This window comes from Vicia villosa, linkage group LG3 (assembly GCF_029867415.1).
Source record: "Vicia villosa cultivar HV-30 ecotype Madison, WI linkage group LG3, Vvil1.0, whole genome shotgun sequence".
In the NCBI taxonomy this organism is placed as follows: Eukaryota; Viridiplantae; Streptophyta; class Magnoliopsida; order Fabales; family Fabaceae; genus Vicia; species Vicia villosa.
In genome coordinates, this window is record NC_081182.1 from 71,399,302 (window position 1) to 71,421,048 (window position 21,747).

Below are 21,747 nucleotides of genomic sequence, written 5' to 3' on the forward strand. Positions count from 1 at the left end.
ATCCTTGTAACGCAACCATCGCGCCTCGGCACGTATTGGCGCGGCGCGAGACCAAGTTAGAAGGGATGGCGCGTCTCGCTCCTTATTGGCGCGGCTCAGCCTTTGTTTCACCTTCCTTCTTTGTGATTCTTCCTCTCTAGTAGCTCTACACCTGCGTGTTTCTTCGTCTTTACATCTAAACTTCAATAACTGCACAAATAACACCCAAAGTGACGCAAGTTGTTCTACAATTAGCATCGAACCTCTAAAGTTCAATTCTAACTATAAAATCCTTAAAAAGCACAATATATGTTCACTTCTAGCTCAAAAGGTAGTTAATTTGACAAATGAAAACACTACTAATTCATTCCTAACACATGGAAAGGTGGATAAAGAGAAAAGTCGAGCGTCACAAAGTCAAAAAATGGATGAAGATGAATATATGGAGGATCAACTATAGGATATGTTTTGTGATATTGGGGAATGTTCTTTTAAGAATGCTCATATTTATGGTACCTTATGTAGTGATAAAGACATCCTTTAATATAAGGGATGCATGAATTTTACACGATTGTCGGCGGTGTTAAAGTAATTTAATATGAAGGTAAAAAATGGATGGTCGGATAAGAGTTTCATGGAATTACTTGAATTGCTAAAGCAAATGTTACCAGAAAATAACAAATTGTCAGATCGTTGTTATGAGGCCAATAAGATATTATGTCTAATGGGTCTGGAGTATGTCAAAATACATGTTTTCCCTAATGATTGCATATTATACAGGAAAGAGTATGAAGACTTGTATTAATGCCCGAAATGTGGTGTGTCGCGTTACAAGCTGAAGGCCAACAATGGTGATGATAATGACTATGACAATGTTAGTAGGAAGCATCCTCCTGCTAAAATGTTATGGTACTTGCCAATAATTTCACGATTAAAAGATTTTTTGCTAATTCGAATGATGCAAAGAATCTTAGATGGCATGCAGATGAAAGGACTCGTGATGGATACATTCGTCGTGTAGTTGATTCGTTGCAATGGAAGAAAATTGATTCGTTGTTTCTGGATTTTGGAGTTGAGCCATGAAACCTTAGGTTGGGGCTTGCCACCGATCGAATGAACCCCTTTGGTAATTTGAGCACTAATCATTCTTCGTGGCCTGTTCTTGTCACTATTTACAACCTATCTCCTTAGTTGTGCATGAAGTGCAAGTACATATTGTTAAGTATGATGGTTTCTGGACCATGACAACCTAGTAACGACATAGATGTTTAGCTAAGTCCATTAATTGATGATTTAGGACTCTTGTGGGATGAAGGCATTGAAGTTGATGATGCATATTCTGGGGAAAAGTTTAAGATGTGTGCAATGTCATTTTGCACAATCAAGGACTTTTCTGCTTACGGTAAATTGGCTGGATATAGTGTCAAAGGACATAAATTGTGTTCTATTTGTGAAGATAATACTTGTTATCACCAACTTGAGTTTGGAAAAAAACCATTTACCTTGGGCATCCAAATTTTCTAAAACCAGGTCATCCTTATCGTAGATTGCGGAAGGCTTTTAATGGAGAGCAAGAGTTTGATGAGGCTCCTGAAACTTTAATCGGGGATGAAGTTTATCTACGACAGGAACACATTAATATTGTCTTCGAGAAGAGAGAAAAAGAAAAAGGGGCAGTTGCGGAAAATATATGGAAAAAAAGGTCCATCTTCTTTGATCCTCCATATTGGTCAAGTCTTGATGTTAGACATTATCTTGATGTGATGCATGTAACACCCTTCTAAACCCCGCGGCAAATTAAATAAATATATCAGAGTAAAAACATAAACACAAGGGTGCCACAATTATTTAAAATGAATAAACCAATCATGGTCAGGTCATACTTTATTAGGAAACGATTTACCAAAAACACAATTATGTTTATCACAGCGGAATAAGAAACATCATTAACATAACAAAATGGAAATATAATCCAACACCGAATAAAATAGAGAATTCTCATAAATCTCTATAACTATCGTCCCCCAGTGTTACAAGATCAGAGCATGACCGACACGACCCAACATAAACGGATAAACTCTACGAGTCATCCTCACCAAGCACTAATGCCGCTACTCTTCAATCTGAAAATGACAACATGTAAGGGTGAGTCTTATTCTCAATTAGTAAATATTATGCAATTCATAAGCAACAAGCATCATAATATACCGTTCACCCAATTATACACATTCAGATTCACATCTATTATTCATCAAATCACACAATAATAGATTACGATACAAAACACTGAAATCCACACAATCATGCTATAACAAAATGCATATGACACAACTGACACTATACATGTGGTACCAAAATTCGTGAATCACATTCACAGGACTTCTCTCCTCGATACTGCCCTTTAATCGCTCACACCCCACATGGGCACACGATTAACCTCATCGCTCACACCCCCATGGGCACACGATGACTGCTTACTAATCTCTGCACAATGGGAATTAGCCACCAACGATCCACTCATCAACGGGATCCATCATCAAATGCATATGAATGAATGAAACACACATAACATACTTAAAAACATCACCGAATCACGATGAACAACTCACCTCAACACCACATCACCGAATAAGTATGTACATGTTTTCAACATCATTCAAATAGCCATGCATTCATCACTATCACACTATCAATCACAACCAATTCATCATCACATCAAACACATTGTCACACCTATCTCATATGCACACAATGTTCAATTCTCATCAAGTAATTTAATCGAGCCTTAAAGAATAAAGTCGGCTACCACCCATATTCATCATTCATCATATAAAACATTTAATTACTTGCACAACGCCCAAAACGACACTAAGAAATGATTAACGGATCAAAAGATACATCATTTTAAAGTTTTAGAAAAATTCACACTCAGCAAGGTTCGCTCAGCGAAGCAAGGCAGAAGCGAATCCTTCAGACCTCCACTCAGCGGACCTCTAGCGACGTCCAACAGAAGCGAACTACGTTGGGACCTCCGCTCAGCGGACCCCCTCCGCTCAGCGGACCTGCGATTTCAGCAAACCCCAAGTCTGCGACAGACCCTGCGATTTCACACCCTTTTCACCCAAAAACGATTCCAGACATCACATACAGGCATACAATCATCATATATTCAATTATACACCACAAAACATCATTTAAACGCATCATTAACCAAATAGTTCACACAATTATCATCAATTCAATCCAATTATAACAACCTAACCTAACAACCCCAATGTCTAATTGAATCAAACCATACATCAATCTACCTATTACCTAAGATCACATAAGAGATACTAAAAGGAAGAGTCCCCCTTACCTCGATGAATCTCTTGAATGCTCTCCTTCCGGTTCCACGTTCTTGCCTCTTTCTCTTCTCTTGCTCTTTTCACGTGTTCTTCCTTTTCTCCCCAAATGGTTCCTTTTTCTTATTTTATGAAAAATAAAATAAAATAAATTAACCACAACCTAGTAAAAGGCCTAACTAATTAGTACCCCTCTTTTACTAACATCACACCATAAGCCCAATAGCTCTTACTCCATCATTTTCCAATTAAATCCAAACAAAATACAAAAATCCCAATTATTTAATTTAAATCCAAATTAAATTAATAAACTGAAATTATGGGATGTTACAATGCACGTGGAGAAAAATTTGTGCGATAGCTTTATTGGCACACTTCTAAATATTCCAATCAAGAGTAAAGATAGTAAGAATTCATGTTTTAATATGGAGGCGATGGATATACAAAAACAGTTGGCTCCAATAGAGAAAGGAAAAAGAACTTATCTGCCTCCAGCATGTCACACTCTATCTAAAAAGGAAAAGAAATTTTTCTGCGAGTGTTTGCAAGGTATTAAAGTTCCGCAAGGTTACTCATACATCAAGAAACTTGTATCAATGAAAGATCTCAAGTTAATTGGTTTAAAATCTCATGATTGTCATGTATTGATGCAACAAATTCTACCAGTTGCTATTTGTGGGATCCTACCAAAGAATGTGAGAGTAACTATAACGAGATTATGCTTATTCTTCAATGCCATATATAATAAAGTTCTTGATTTCAAAAAGTTAGATGAATTAGAAGATGAGGTTTCCATAATCTTGTGTCAATTGGTGATGTATTTTCCTCCATCATTTTTTGACGTTATGGTTCACTTACTTGTTCGTCTAGTCAGAGAAATTAGATTTTGTGGTCCAGTTTATTTAAGGTGTATGTATCTAATAGAGAGATATATGAATATATTTAAAGGACCTATGAAGAATCATCACCGACCAGAAGCTTCAATTGTTGAAAGGTACATCACTGAAGAAGCTGTTGAGTTTTGTACAAACTATTTTTCGGAAATAGATTCTATAGGCATTCCAAAGTCTCGTCATGCTGATCACACAGACGGAAGAAGTATTCAAGGTCTAAATGTTAATTCAATGGCTCGGGGTGTAGTTATTCAAGCACATTTCTATATATTGAATAACATAAATGAAGTTCAACCTTTCATAGATACTCACAAAAGACTTTTGAGGAAAAACCATCCCCGAATGAGTGGCAAGTTGTTGTTGATAGAGCATAACAAGAGATTCATAATTTGGTCTAATAAAAGTGTATCTAATGATCGTACTGCATCCGGGATACTTAAATGGTTGTCATACGAACCAAAATTTTATGTTATTACTTGGACTGCATACGACATTGGTCATTATACCTTTTATACAAAATCAAAAGATGATGATCGTAGTACAATGCAAAATAGTGGGGTTATGGTTGAAGCCAAATCAATGTATTTCTCTAGTTCTAAAGACAAGAATCATGTATTGGCAACTACCGCATTTTATGGTGTCACTAATGAGATTTGGAATATTGATTATGTTATTTTTAAAGTGGATTTATTTAAATGCAAGTGGGTTCCCAATAAAAGCAATTGTGTACGCATTGATAACTTAGGATTCACCCGGGTCGACCATGGCAAGGCATCTTTTATGACCGAACCATTCATCATGCCTTCTCAACCAAAACAAGTTTTCTATGTTACCGACCCATCAGACATATCGGGGAAATGGTCAATCGTTCTCCAAGGAAAACACATTCCTCTTAATGATGAAAGTCTTGATATTCTGTCCACACCTTCTTACACAACACAAGTTCCTACCTCATATGATGAAGTTGATGGAGATGTTGTCCAAGCTATTCGAATCGATCATGAAGAAGGCATTTGGAAAAATTAACAAGTGCGTAATTTATTCTTTATTCATAATATATTCATGTATGTTATAGTTTCTAGGTATTTTTACTAACAAGTATAATTATTTGAAATTATATGTCTTTAGAGTCAAGACACCAAGAGATAAGACACAAAAACACCAAGTTACAATTATGTGATGTTATGTAATATGTAAACTGTAGATTGTTTGTTCTGGTAGAATTGAATATGATACAATTATGTGATATTATGAATATGATACAATTAACATTATTCAAATAACTTTATCACAAATGTGAGTTTTATTTTCTGCTGTGATATGGTGAACAATAATACTGTTTAAAAAAACGGGATTAATTATAAAAGCAGGATAATATTTGTTAATTATAAAGAAAACTTAACAACATTATAGTCATAACCGTTATAATAACTCGTGCGGTATCCAAAAAAATAAATATCAACATGACGCAAATGGGAATCAAACCCAGGACCATTAAATTTATCACAATGGTATTTCGGAAAACCGTTGTGATAGGTAGCGCGCTTTCCTGTTTATTACAACAGTTACTTGATAAGTGCCAAAATGTCGATATTTTGAGTATATATTTGTGGCACTTATCGATTCTATTCTTATGGTTTTTGTAATAAAATCCTAACTTTTGTGTAAATATGTGCATACTTGTGTTTTTGATTCATTTTTATACCAATTAATAGTTTTTCATTCATTTTATAGGTATTCATGCATATTTGGAGCATTGAGTAATAAAGACCAAAGGCTAAGCTTCAAGAATGCAAAATTTACCAATTCATCAAAGAATAAGGCTAAAAATAAGGATGATAAAAAGCATCAATTTGGTTTCCATTTAGTCATTTTTAGATAGAGCATTGAATAAGCTTTTCAACGCTTCGAACCGGACGCAATTCGAAGTAACGGTTCTAAGTTATGACGAAAACAAAATTTGGTTTTTTGTGCTACCTGCTTAGCGAGATCAAGCTCGCTAAGCGAGATTTCCTGATATAACAGCTCATTAAAAGGGGCAAAAATCACATTTTTTAGGTTATCTTTTGGAGTATTTTTACCCTACTCATCAAACCTTCATTCTTAGGGTAGATTAGGTTAGAAAACAACTATGGAGCTTGCATTTGGATCACCAGAGGTGGATTGCTCATCAATCGGAGCTGACAAACCGGAAGATTTTTGGTTCATTTCTCTTCCTCTTTGTGTTTTCTCTAATAGTTGGGTTTTGTGTATGTATTTACTTTGAACTCATGTATATTTTTCGCCCATGGCGTTATATAAAACTTGCTATATAAATCTGTGTTGATTGTTGTCTTAGATTTTTGCTTTGTGCTTGGGATTTGAGTTGCTTTAAAGATAAAATTCTTGAATCCTTATCTAGGATGATTATCTGTTAGTTTCTGAACTCTAGAGATAGATTTAGAGCTAACAATCACTGTGGGTATTTGTACTTAATGCTTTTGTGTTTGAGCGGCGCGTGAGAGATCGTCGGTGCGAGAATACAGATGTTCTCGTGACTTTGCGTTAGAGATAACCTTAGTTGTGAATTTTCTCGTAGGTGCTTCAGAGATGAACACTTATGTGAGAGATACGTGATAACTTAGACGAATATCGTGGGTTGAATATAACTGGTCGACAAGTTTAAGTTTGTAAGAAGTAGATCATATGCAAAGCTTGATAAGTCTTATATTTTCGAAGAATAAATTCTTTTCTGTTCATATATTTTACTTTTCCGTTCTTATACTTTTGTCATTCAAATCCAAGTTCGAAATCATAGAAACTGTTGAATGGCATTCTCACCATCTCTGTGGACACGATAAATCCCGGAGTAATATTTCCAAATCTTTTGTTGCTTGCCGCTATGCCTGCTTCAACACTACTGGGTCGTGACAGTAAGTATTATATATTCAACGATACTCTACATAACAATGCCTGGGCCAGTGTTGTTATATATCTTTCTTAACCGTTGTTAATTGGGTTTTCCGTAGTAGTGATTCCAACTATTGCCGAACTCCCAGGTCCCATTCCCAAGAATGATTATACCTATGTTCCTGAATCTCTGATGGTAGATGAAAAGAGAACTATATTGAATTCTTATATACTGATTCCATATCCTATTTTAGGCACTATTGATGCTTTAATGGGTCCTCTACCTAAGTAAATTAAGAAACCTTGGAATTTGGCACATTTCTTCCATAGTTTCCCCTCATGCGACTTTAGTGTTTAGGAATGAACCATTTGATTTCAACTTCATGAAGAACCGTGTGTTTCGGTCATCTCATTCGACTAACAATCCTTCCTACAACAAGTGGGTGGATAGGGTTCAAAAAAAGAAGGAAAAGGTTGCAAAGATCAGGGTAACTTTAACCTGATACAACTCTCAAGAGTTGGCCCTAGGTATAACTCACACGTGCTTGTTGCTGCCATTTATTTTTTGGAATCTACGACCAACTGTTGCACCCCAAAATTTGCCCACCTAATTTTATTTATAATTGACTTAAGTTTCATATTCATCTGCATATAGGGGTGGACAAAACATTACCATTCGGCTGTAACCGACCGGTCCGAAACTAGTTTTCAGCCACGGATCGGGTTACTTCGGTTTTCGGGTTATTTCGGTCCAACTATTTGGATAACAATGGTTAAGACTGGTCGGGCTCGGTTGATAAAATGTGATCCGTCGGAATCCGATCCGAACCGAAAATCTTATATACAAATAGTTATTATTGCATTGGGTCTCAGATATTTGGCCCAAATGAAATCCATATAGATATTTCAGAGGATTAGGGTTTCTTATTCTCTCACTTCTTCTTTGAGTTTCCGCCGCTTCCTTGTTTTCATCATCTGTGAGTTAGGGTTTCAGCCGCCGCCGTTATGCTATGAACATCTATCTCTTATCGTTCCATATTTTTGTCTTACCGTAAGTTCTCTCTTCTTCTTTTTCTTCTTATTTCCGTTCCATATTCTTTTTTTCTCCCCCTTCTTCTTAAAACACTAAGACTCTATTAGCTTATTAAGGGAAATCTTGTTGTATATTACTTGTTGTAGATGATGACGACTTCCAAAGACAGCTATCATCATACAGGATTCAGGAGGATCAGTCGTTTAGTTGCGAGAGTTCCTCTTCAAAGAAACGATGTTGAACTCGTTTCCATCAACAATCCTTTCATCACTACTGATTACACTGGTAAATTCTTTTTTCACTGAACTAACTCGTTTTGATTTTGCTCTTTGCGTTTTACAATGCGTTTTGTTTCTCGATTTGCAGACATATATGTTCAAGTTTTATTCTGTTCATGACTAGTGGAAGCATTTTAAACTTAAGGTTAAGGACTCTAAAACCCTTCTTGTCCGTGCAAAAGAAGTTGTTTTTTTTGGAACTAGGTTATTTTTGTAATTTTTTGTTTGATTTTAGAAGTTAAATCTACTATTTCTGATTGTGGATCTGAGAAGTTAAATCTACTATTAGTTTGTTAATGCGATTGCATCTGAATATTAGGAACCCTGGAGAGATCCCATGGATGAAGTTGGAGCTGCTTTTGTTGTTGAGTTTACTGGTGTTTTCACTGATAAAGATAAAGCTGCTGCCCACTTGAAGGTTCATTCCTTGTATTGATCTATCATTCACAATTATTTTATTGATTACTAATTAACTGTCATTTTTTAATGATTCCATATTGAATAGTAAAAATTTATTTAGAATCTAATTGATTAATGATTTGGACTATGTGTGATTTGGGTTTGTGGTTGTGATTAGGGTGTTGCCAAGAAAATTGTTATTCAACATCATTCCAGCAGCACAAGATGCCAAGGTATGTGAATACATTAGTATGAATCTTATTGCAATACTCTTGTTTTTAACTATTGAAAGTTGAATTTTGGGTCTAACAGTCTGTAGGAAAAATTCTATTTTCTATACTATTCACTGTTATGATAATATGATTGTAACTTTTGTTGTCATGCATAACTGAAAATGGTTCTCCAATGCAGTCATTACATGCCTATAGTCAGTCTTGATGAAAAGCTGATACCGGCGCGATATAATGCGATGGAAACATGTATTCATACTGAAATTCCAATGCTAATCACTTAATATTTTTGATATTATATTTTAAATATTATAAGGATCAATTTGTTACAGGAGAAGAAGATTATGATCAATTTCTTATCGGAGTTTAAAGATTATTATTAGTTTTTAACTTGACATATCTACATGAAGCTCTTTCTTACCAATGTTATTTTAGGTGTATTCTTAAGGATGAGTTATTCAACCAGACCAAATTTGAAATCTTATCAGTTTTAATTCTATTTTACTTTCTGTGCAGCAGGAATTAACCAACTATACTGGTGTAGAAATTACAAAGGAAGTTAATATTCTGTTTATATCACAGGGGCTGGAAGATAGCAGTAAAGAGGATTTTTGTTCACTATGTTATGAAATTTAAATGCATTTATGAATTTATTATTGGCTATTTAAAACTGCATTTATGGATTTGTAATGCATTTTTGTTGAATGTTAATGTGTTGAATGTTACTGCATTTTATTATGCTCCAAAATAATTTAGTTGGTAAAGTGGTTCCAAAGAAACCCATTATTTTAAGGAATTTAATATTGTTTTTGAATGATTTGGTATCCAATTTTATTGAAAATATTCCTCTATTATTGACTCAAAATAATTACTATTTTTCATCCAAAGAATCAATAGTTTTTTTATTAAAAAATCAATAGTTTTTTTATTAAAAAATTAAGTAATTTTGTAATTATTAAAATAAAATAAAATTTGAGCGGTACAATGACTTGATTTATAATAAGAATAATAAAAAAAAATCTATGGAGTTTACTATTTGGGCTGGATTTTGTTTTGGCCCATCTGCAAGTGAAATCCGAAATAAACCGATTTAGTTATCCGAACCCGTTTGAACCCGAACCCGAGAAAACCGATGTTTGGAATGGTCGGAATTGGGCCAGTATATGGCACCCGAGGGTTGGGCCGGATTGAGGTTTTGGGCCCGAACCCGATCCGGCCCGAACCGATGTCCACCCCTATCTGCATATATCCACTAGACCATGTAACACATCATGCATCATTAGTAAATAAATCTGACATTAGGATCAAGGATCTGAAAAATTGGGACTTCTATTTCATTCAAGTTTGATTTGTTTAGTTCTTCTTTGAGTATTGAACTATGGAAATAGGATTTTGAAGTATGGACACTATCTATTTCTTCTCCACTAAGCTACATGGGTAATCTTCATCCGAACTCATCAAGAATAAGGATTAGGGTTTATTTCCCTACAAGGTCGAAGATTGGGTCCCTTATTATTAAGTCATCGCAAGAAAAAAAAAAAGGGTTTATATGAGTTGGCTTTTGGTCAACAAATCAACCTGGGAAGGTTGACTTTTTTAGTTGACCAACCACTATTATTTTTGACCATTTTGGCAATTGGTTTATTCTATAGCTCTCATTCAAAAGCAAAGGAAAAAGAATTAATTCAACTTTGAAGGAAGAGAGACCATGTTACACTTTCAACCATATCCAAAGACCAAAGTTCCATTCAAGAATAATTTTATTCCACATACAAGAAGCTGTTACAAGAAGTTTTCATTGTACATGTTTCAATACATTACATTAAGGATTTACACTCAAGTTATCCATTACAATTCAAGCTTATTTCAAAAGAGAAAACAAAAAAAGTTTGCTTGCTAATCCTACACCTAACAGTTTCAACCCTGTGTAACTTCTTGACAATTCCACTCCATCACTTGTCAATATGCCCTCATGCCAAAGTCTTTGAACCAAGCTGCCACCAACCTGCAATACAGAGAAAATAAACCAGTTCATAAACCAGTTCACACATTTAAACCATAAACCAAAAATTCAAAACAGAATTGTACATAAACACCTCCCTACAGTACTCAACACCAAGTCATGTTCAAACATCCTGCACAATGTAAATAAAGTCTAACACAGTCTATACATCAGATCCACACAATTTCAGAGCAAAAACATCGATCAGAATTTGAAGGTGTTACTTTATTTAAGGAATAGGCATTTGGTGAATGCTATAGGTCACTGTGCTATTGACCATGAGAATCACCCCTGGTTCACAATATTAACCTGCAAGACAATCCAAGACAAGTCAAAAGGGAAGGCTACTGCAAGCAGGGTGTGCATACAGTCAGTCATATCAAAACCAGGCTGATTCAAAGAACATTAAACAAAAAAAAAGCACCTGCAACTTTGAACAAATTGAATTAAACAAAACTGAAGCGTCATCTTAACATCAATTCACACATAACTTAGTTCAGTTCTAACAAGAAAAACAGATGCAAATGTGTGAGTACAGGAGTTCAGCAGAAAAGGCACAGTTTTAATTTGGTTTCAATCAGGTCAGCCACTTCATTTAACTCTAAATTTGTCCATCTAAACCAGAACAAAGGTACTGCATATTAACTAACTTCCCAAACAAACTAACTGAACTGCCAGCTCAAAAGAATTCATAACTAACCTAAACCACCTCTAACCACCTATAACAGTTTCTAACTGCCAAACAGAAACTCCAACAAACCATAACAGAAAGTCATAACAGCTATAACTGAATGTAACCGAATTCAGTTTCAACCCAACCATCTCATAACTACTAACTAACCAACTTCTAACAGCATCTATAACAGATTCAACAGAAAAAAAAGGAGAGTAGAAAGTGAACCTGGAATCACAGAACCTTCCCTCACCTCTATAAATCAGAGTCACGACACTTCAAAGAGCCTCTTCACCACTCTCTCAAAAATCCATAACCTTCATCTTCAATCACCTTCTTCATTCATCACTCTCTCTTCATCAAATCATCAATCTTCATCAACTTTGAACCAAACTCCTCCATTTTCATCACACACCTTATGCTTCAATCTTCACCATTCTTTGCTCTCCACCATTATCTTCACTTTCACTCATCATCACCTCCATTCATCTTCAGAGATCGTTCACCAAAACTTCTCAGAGGAATCACAAGATTCTCACTCCCAGGATCTCTCATCTTCAATCTTCGACTTCACACATTGATCTTCAATTCGCAACAAATTCAACCGCAATCATCATCACATCTTCTCACCTCTGCAACCACATGACATCATTAACGACGATCTTCTCCACATAGAAGCTTCAACTCACATTCATCTGCAACGATAACAACATCATCATCATTATCGCTTCATCAACAACTTACAGAAAACCGAAAAAAGGAAGGAGAAGAAGAAGACGGCGAAAGAAAGCAGAAAGGAAGGGAGGTATACCGGACGTGAAGTTTTCCGACGCGTTTATTTCGCCAGCAACAGCCGTCGAAGAGGCGCCGGACCGTTCTCCGGTAGGTAAGCTTACTCAATCCCTGAAACTTAATCTTTTTTCGACATTCTTGATACCACCGTGAAGATCGAGATTTCCTAGTTCCTTCCCCCATGGCCTCGTTCTCTAGGTCATCACCGTCTTGGTTTAATTGAATTTTGGTTAGATCTAGGGTTGACTATGATAGTTTGGGAGGAAATTCGAGGCATTAGAGGTGAGAATTTGAGAGGTCTGAGAGAGGAGACGAGGGTGTGTTATTTACGGTGGCCGGAGGGATCGGTTTGGTCGGAGAAGATGAAGTCTCCGCCACCGCCGTTTCTTTCGTTTTGAAAGAGGTGAAAACGAGAAGGAGAGAGTTTGAGAAGAAGTTTAATCGACCCCCAATGTTGAACCCTAATCTTCATTGTTTTATTTTTCTTATTTTTAATCTCTTTTTTGTTTATTAAACAAGTTGCATAATTGATTAAAAAAACTCTAAGCATAATATGATAAAAACAATTCTTGGGCCAAGCTGCTATTCGCACACATCCCCTGTGACCCATACGCACCATTTTTGGTGTGTTAAAGAAACAATAACAAAAAACCTGCTGGGCCAACACCCTGGGCCCAGCGCCTGCTCTTCACACTCTATATTTCAGTTTGCACCCCCCTGGTTCTATCATTTTGTTATTTAGATTAATTAGTTTTTTTTTTTTTCCATTTTCTTTGAGTAATTAAATTGCTAAATTTTCTTACTAATCCTTAGACTTCAATACATAATTTTGTCATATAAAAATGTTCACAAAATATTAGTTTTAGGCTAATTCTTTTATTTCTTTCTTACTTAGATTAGAATCCATTTTCTTCATAAAATTCTCACAAAAATAAATAGTCTTTTAATCCATTTCATGCTATATTTTGAATCATTTACTTTCATGTTTGGTGCTACATTTTCAAGTCACTTTTTAAGTCAATTTTGTACTAATTTTGTATCATGCTTACTTGTGATTAATCTTGTAATTTCACTTGTGTGTTCCTTTAGATTTAGGACCCATAATTCATGACTTTTAGGTTAGTCTTCCCTTTAGGCAAAACCTATAATTTTAGGTAGATCTTAATTAGACAATTTTAGGACTTAGAATAATCTTTTAGTTCATATTAGATTAGGTTCTTTTCCTTTTTCTTTTCAACTTTAAAACATCTAAAAAAGGACGACGCGAATCATGCTAATACTCTTTTTTCATAGTGGGAAAGAAATGATTGGGGCGTAGGCCCCGGTGTATGTTCTTTTCTACTTAGTGGGAGAAATGATTGAGGTGTAGGCCTCGATGTATGTTCTTACCCGCTATTTAGAGAAATGATTGAGGCGTAGGCTTTGATGTATTTCTCTAATTTCTAAACACTTAAACTTTTAAGGCATGATTCAAGTCACAAATTAATTTCCCTTAAAAGACATCCAACAAAAAACACTTCAAAATATCTAATAAAGGCTCTGACCTAAACAAAGTAAGGAAGTGATGCGAAGCCTTGTAGTGGGATTTCGTCCATCATGGAATTACACCTAAAAAACACAAACCAATCATATCTCTTCTCTCTCTTACCTTCGAGGCATTCTTTCTCCTAATCGGACACGTTATTTCCGCTCCATTCCCAGCTCAAGACTCCAGAGGTCGAGCAGCGGAGTGCGAATGTAACTGTTCAACTAAAAAACACAAAAACAAACAAAAAATATTGCACCAAACTACGGCGCTCTGATTCCTGAAAAGGATACGTAGACATTAGGTCACGGGGCCTAAGCGAGCACAACTATATATAAACCTTTTTTCCCCCGTATTTCCTTTTCTTTTGCATGCATTCCCTTAGCAATTAAGCTTTAGATTTATACACCCTCAGAATAGAACAAACATAAGTGGATCCTGTGGAGTACCACAGACGTGAGGGGTGCTAATACCTTCCCCTCGCGTAATCGACTTCTTACCCGATCTTTGGTCGCAAGACTTTTTTCTTATCCTTTCTTTATTCTAGGTTTTCCGATATTCCTTTCCCTCTTTGGGATAAATATATTGGTGGCGACTCTGTTCATTTTCGCAAGCGTGCGACACCAACACATTATAATTATCATGTGGAATGATAACCCTAACACGTTTTTATATAGGAGAAATTATTGGTCTTTGACCAACTGGGGAAACTTTCGACCCCACCATGATCAACAAAACCAAGCCCAAATTCAACTATACTCGCGTTAGTTATAACACATACATTAAAGACCATTATGCTTCGACTAAGAACGTGAGCGTCTAGGAACACATAGCTTTCTCAATATTGGCTCTCTCTCTCTCTGTGTTCTTTGCTCCAACTCCCTCAACAAATTGATCTTGTGTGGCCTTTATGAATCTTTGGGGGCTGTTTCTCATGACCACGGAACGGGCGAATCTCGAAACCCTTTTGGTATTTGGCCCCATCTGGATCCTATAGTTGTGGCTTAATGCCACCTTTGAACCTTCCCTCAAAACCAATATTTCACCTAATTTAAAGAGGAAAGTCGAAGGTTAAATACTTTCCCAGATTATTCTGGATGATGGCAACTTTGCATCGAAGGAAAGTTCTAAGACTTGCTTTGATATATTGTACAACTGTAAAACATTTGTCTCGACCATGGCACCTTTCACCAGTCGAAGCCATAAACTAGACCGGTTCAAGAAACCATTCCTAAACTCCTCTCTTGAGAAGAAAAGGCAAATTAATGCCATTTGGAAAAAATTTTCCCAACCCTCTATCTTGTCGACCAAACTCTACTCTTCCAAGTTAGGTATTAAGGTGACTACTTACTATCCATACTCGGATGCTTAATTGTTTTGCTTCAACCAATTCTTGCCAAAATCCCTTATTCCAAAAATTGAATATGTATTCATTTTTACAGGTGAGCCAAATGAGGAATGGCTCCAAAAGTGTATAAACTTTTCAAGAAAAGATGGTACGCCTCAATCCTCTTGAATTCCCACCTTTGTTCCACTAAATAGAAGAATTCGAAGACTGGTGGTCCGACTACTATCAAAATGTGACAAACCCTTTTATGATGGTTTATGGCTTAGCTTATGAATTTTTGTTTATGCATGACCAGAAGGATAAAACACGGGTACACCTACCAAAAAATCTAACTCTTCCAAAGATATACTTAGGAATCTTAAGAAAATTTTAAGTTTTCCTTTATATTCTTCTATACTTACTCATGTTGACTTGTTCAAATTGTTCCCTTTTATCTATCAAAATCGATGGAACCACAACAAGAGTCCAACAATAATGAATGGAGGTCCGACCCTGTGAGAGAAACCACAATGGTAAAACCTCTCACCTTCAACTATTTTTGAGACCATATGTCTTTAAAAACTTACTCATTTTTGTTCTTACCTCTTAGAGTCGAAAGAGAGAAAGAACCTCCTTTGATGTAGGACTATCCAAAAAGAGGAGCAAAAAGTACAAAAATATTGAGGCTTCCCATACTGAAGAAACCAAGGTTAATATTACCTTCTCAGTTATTATTTTTCATTTCTTTGAATTTACATTTCAAACTTCTAACATTAGTCAAAAGAATAATTCCGCGGAAAGCACTAATTCCTCATAAGGCCTTTATAGTATGAAAGTTAAATGTCTGTTTAGGCTGAGATCTGTTCCAAGTGGTATCGGTTGGAAGGTGATGGTTAGATGTGGGATGCATAATCATAAGCTATCGAAGGATTTGGAAGGCCATGACATATTGGGTCATCTAAAAGATCATGAAAGAAAGTTTGGTAATGATATGACGAAATAAAAGATGGCTCCAAGGAACATAGTTGCTACTTTGAAAGACAAAGATCCAGAAATCCTCATGAGTGTTACTCAGGTGTATACACCTAAAGCTACATATGAAACGGGCAAGAGAGGTGCATTGACAAAAATGCAGATGTTGTGGAGTCTTATTCTTAAAGAGAAATACATGTGTCGGACTAGAAAAAAGGACAACTCATATGTTGTAGTTGATATCTTCTGGACACATACTGATTCTGTGAAGTTGCTAAATATGTTTCATTTGATGTTGATTTTTTATTGCACATACAAGACAAACAAGTATTAATTTTTTAGTGCATATCTTGATATATGTTGTAGATGTTGAGTTGAGTTTGATTAAGTGCATTTTTATGTTCAGGTAACAGATACCACTACTTGAGACTGTTGGTGTTACATCAACAAAGTTGACGTTTTTAGTTGCCTTTGCATATTTGGAACATGAAAGGGAGGAGAATTTCACATGGGCACTAGAGAAGCTCAAAGAGTTGTTCTCTTCAAAAAAATTACTACCAAAGGTTGTGGTGACGGATCAAGAAATTGCATTGATGAATGCCATGGAATATGTTTTTCCAAATACAACACATCTGTTGTGTTCGTTCCATATTTAAAAAAATGTAAGCATGAAATGTTTAGAGTACGTCATATAAAAAAGACAAAAACATGTCATGGATCTATGGAACAACATCATGTATTCAAATACAGAAGTTGAGTTTGTCGAACACGTGAAGCACTTTAAGACTGTTTGTGTTGATATATTTTTTATTTGTTAAATATGTGGACGAAACATGGTTGACACCTTATAAAGAAAGGTTTGTTGTTGCTTGGAATAACAGAGTAACTCATTTAGGGAACAAAACTACAAACAGGTACAGAGAACATGATAGTTTGATGTTATTACATAACTAGTCATAATTTCACATATAATTCCATTTCTGGTTTTTAGGATGCAATCTGCTCATCGGAGACTAAAAAACATGTTATCTACAAGCCGGGGAATATTATGCCGAAGTTGGGATGCTGTGAACACCATATTGAAGTTGCAGCTCTGTTAGAATCCAAAATGTGGATATTTATTTATAAACTTTTGTGGTATTTTGATAACTTTTCTCATTACTTTTCTATTTAATTTCGGTTCGTAATCGTGTAAATAAATAAAATCGAGTTTAGTAGTAAATATAGTATTTATAAGCTTTTCTTATGTTTTTTGTAGGTTCTATGCATTTTGGGAACTAATAGGAGGTAAGGATGCATTTTGGAGCAAGTTTGGAGGCTCAATGAAGAAGTCTTGTTCAGCAAGGGCCGCTTAGCGGCGTGTAAGCGCGCTTTCCAGAAGCGAGAGGAATTTTGTGTTCAACAAGTTCCGCTAAGCGGCCTAAGCCCGCTTAGCGGCCTCCAGCGTGGAAGCAGATATTTTTGGTGCTCCGCTTAGCGGCAGTCTGGGCGCTAAGCGGCGGTACTTTTTCAAGTGGCTACTTTTAGGCACTTAGAGATATTTTGGGACAATCTTATCTTGTTCTTTTGATTCTTACCAACCACACACTCTAGGGCAAGAGAAGAGGAGAGAAAAACTCTTAAGTATTCAAGATTTCTCAAGCATATTCCTTCATCATCTTTGGATTTCTATGCTAGGAGATCTTGTGTTGATGTTTGTTGTTGAAGCTATGGATAGCTAAACTTCTCATGTGTCAAGATTAGAGGTAGTTAGCTTGTAGAGTATGTATTTAGCTTGATCTTTTGTATATGAACCTTATTGGTGATTAATATATGGTGAATATCTTTGTATTCATGTTTATATGTTGTTTTGATACACTATTGAGAGATATGTTTCAAATCTTGACCAAAAGGGTATTCATCTATCAATAATAAAACTCTAGAGATAGATTTGTGAGTTGATAATCACTTGTATCAAACTTTAAAGGTTATTATGTCAACTGTCGGCATGAGAGATCATCTGACGTTAATATAATAACAATCACGATACTGCTTTAGAGATAAACAGTATCGAGAGGATACGTGATTATATTAATCATTGATATGTTCATATACATGATCAGCAGAGTATATACAAAAGCAAGCTAACAAAAACTAATCTTGACACAGTTTTACCAAACCGTTTTTAAATCCTAAATTATTGTCTTTAATTTCTTTTCATGCAATTTATCTTTCATGACACTTAAAACATCCAGAATCTTAACTCAAAATACACTAAGCTGTAGAACGGCGATAATATCGCATCAATCCCTGAGGAGACGGTATTAGAAATACTTATCCTATACTTTCTAACAAGCTCAGTTCAATTAGAGTGTCATTTCAAAAAAGTATTGTCAATATTGAGCATCGGTATAACTCATTTCTATTCCAGGTTGCATGGTTTTGTCTAAAGACATTATTTCAGCTCATTGGATAGGCTAGAGAGTGTTGAAGAAAAAGGTTCGGGAACTAATACATCCATCCATAACTTATATGTGTCCACCGCTGGTGAAGTACAATCCAAAGAGGGGTGTTAAAAAAGTAGAAAGAGTCTAGAGAGTGACGTGCATCGTGATTCTAGCTAGTGGGAAAATGCAAAGGGCTCGTAAGGGAGTCAAAATACGAAGAGATTATGTTTTAATTGAATCCTAGTATCTCTTGAAGATTAGGTTTTACTGAACAAAGATGTAATTTCAATTGGGTTGGTTACTAAAAGAGTACAATGTCGAACTAGATGTCGTGACATTGTAGTGTAACATTCTACTGCTATCATGGTACAAAGATTTTATTCTGCTTACAGAACAAAGTCGTTGGTACTGTCATCATTGTGTCAGGGGTCTTTCTACAGGACAACTGATGATGTTTCTAAACTTGATATGTCTAAGAAACTCAAGGAAATATTTTCTTTAAGGCATGAAATGCATGTCAATTTAAAGGGGTGAAGGGTAATCTTGGAATTTCACTATAGAAGGGTGTTGAAGTAACTATTTGGTCGGGTAGCCAACTATAATTCTTTACCGTGTATTATGTGTAATCTGAAGAGTCATGGAGAATGTCATTCAAAATTTTGTAACATGTTCAGGCAGTCAACGCTTGGAAATAAGGAAAGTTGAACAAGGCCGCTTCTCTTTCCTATGTTGTATGGGGCACCGTTAGCAAGGATGACTTCATCTCTTTCCAAAATGCATGCATTGATTGACCTAGCGTTATAAACAAGGTCTTGTTACATTTCTATGTTAATGTAATGTTTCAAAATGGTTAAAATTTCTTGAATGAAATGAATTTAATTATTTTATGTTTTAAAATATTGTCATGTTTAATTTGTACTTGTCATACTTTTTAAGCTTATGGGTGTTATCTACAATGCTTATGGGTGAAGGTTTGTAGTAATGAGAGTAGTAATAACAATTTCAGATGTAGATTTTTGGTGACTTTCTTAAAATAAATTTTATAAAAATAAGTAAAAACAATTCTAATTAGTTGTTGGTTTCATAAAAAGCTAGAGAGAGAGTAATTTAAATATAATTTGTATTTCATTTCACCTTGAATAAGGTAAAAGTTGAATTTTTTGTTAACATTTTTTGGTTGAAGGAGTATAGGAATAATTTGTCTAAAACTTTGAAACCTTTTACACCTCTCATTTAATAATTGTTTAGTTTTTCAAATTAATTGAACAGTTGTAAATGCATGGCTACAATAGGAGCGAACATATCGATTACAGTTGTGTTTCGACCAATATTTTAGGTATAGAGCCTGACAAGGGAGGGGAGGATCAACACAAAAATAATAGAAAGTAGTGCAAGCCGCTAGAGTGAGTGGCTTCACCAATAAAAAACATCCTATGAAATCGCCCCAATCCAGAATAAAGCGTCAAACCACAGGTGGATTGGATGAAAATAGATGAGCCCCTGATTGTGAAACTTACCCAGTGATATATGCCTCAGATGGAAAAGGTCGAAGAATAAATTAAGAGAGGGCTTCCATGACTTGTGCTCAAAACACAGTTGGAAGAACCTTACATGTGTCCATGATCCCATATGAAGCTAGGAAGGAGAAATTTTCAAATGATTCATGAAGCCTGTCTAAAAATCAGAAAAGGGCAGTCGAAGTACTACTTTTATAAACAAAAACTCATAAAACTGAACCATGTAGTCATCGATAGAACTGCACATCATATTCCCTTATAGCACCAAAAGTACTAAACACTCCGAAGGATTTCCAACTACAATGTCAGTATGACCAAGGGCGGCCTTAGTGCTCAAAATTGAGGAATTACTTGTTACCTTTACTTTTACCCAATCATACATTGTTGCACCCGGTCGACATCAAAGATTTAAATGCTCCATCACCTTACCATCGGTATGCCCACAACCTATAATTTGCAGATGGTCTGGATGAAATCTCTAGTCAGGTCCCTTCTTTGCAAATTGGCACGGACCTCCTCTTTTGACAAGATGGGAGGGGCATATGAACCTCAACATGATTTACTCTTTCATCCACATTTGATATAAAGTTGTATAAGGGAATCCTAAGATATCCTTTATGACTTAGAATCGTCATGTATGGATATGATTTATGATACTACGTGTTCGCTACCTAAAGAGGGGTGAGGAGAATCAGTCGACGACCTAGATGAAGTTTCCATTTCAGAATCGCTCACTAAATCGATGGTGTTATCACTCTTCCTAACTAAAAGCATGAAAGAAAAACTCAAGTTATAAGGGTACCTGGTTAGAAAAAATTGATGAAGCTCGAGGAGTTATAAAGGCTAAAGCTTTAAGCAAAGACTCTGAATCACTTCTAATGGTGTTCTCATAAAAAAGAAATGATGACGGTTCTCTAGTAGAATAACTTAAAACTTGAAAATTAAAAGGTTGCAAAAACTTCTAAATGTTCAACTCACTCTATTTATAAGTAGTGGTAGTTGAAGGATCAAGACCAACTATGAGCAGGGACCACAAGATCAACGTCTATATTTCCACATATAGAAACACGCCAAACCAAGGTGCGCTTAAGCACTCTATGAAATGAGCCACACCCAAGTTTGTCATGTTATTCCACGTGTTAATAATGGTTGACGAAAGCGTTTTAATAATGAAACTACATTAAATAAGCATGTTCCACCATTACTTTTAAAAGCTAATCCCAAGAGATTCAGCTCTACTTCACATCAGACTATAACACGGAGGCCGGTCAAATGATTCTTAAGGTTTACCTCGTCACCTTTAGTGCTCGATCAAAAGGACCAATCGACCTTGGCCTAATCCATCAAAAGCCTACTATACTCGACCTAAATATAAAAATAGTTCACATGCGATGATAAGGCACACAATCTCTAATCTCCAAATTCACTATACTCATCTTGAATCTTTATCTGACTTGAACGTTTGAGT

The 21,747-nt window shown here is 35.6% G+C and overlaps 2 long non-coding RNA genes across 4 annotated transcripts; one reads left to right on the top strand and one right to left on the bottom strand.

Annotated features, from left to right (window-relative positions):
- Positions 1-7,971: 7,971 nt before the first annotated feature.
- On the top strand, positions 7,972-9,775 carry LOC131661839 (uncharacterized). Of its 2 annotated transcripts, none has more exons than XR_009301281.1 (6): positions 7,972-8,156; positions 8,285-8,423; positions 8,505-8,561; positions 8,736-8,834; positions 8,994-9,048; positions 9,562-9,775. It is a non-coding gene; the product is annotated as an uncharacterized LOC131661839 (long non-coding RNA). The 2 variants fall into 2 exon arrangements; XR_009301280.1 differs by having other exon boundaries at positions 7,973-8,156; positions 9,565-9,775.
- Positions 9,776-10,787: 1,012 nt separating this feature from the next.
- On the bottom strand, positions 10,788-12,991 carry LOC131661840 (uncharacterized). 2 transcript variants are annotated; one of them, XR_009301283.1, is made up of 3 exons: positions 12,532-12,991; positions 11,949-12,415; positions 10,788-11,356 (listed from the first exon to the last, which is right to left on the bottom strand). It is a non-coding gene; the product is annotated as an uncharacterized LOC131661840 (long non-coding RNA). The 2 variants fall into 2 exon arrangements; XR_009301282.1 differs by having other exon boundaries at positions 11,974-12,415; positions 12,532-12,990.
- Positions 12,992-21,747: the final 8,756 nt, after the last annotated feature.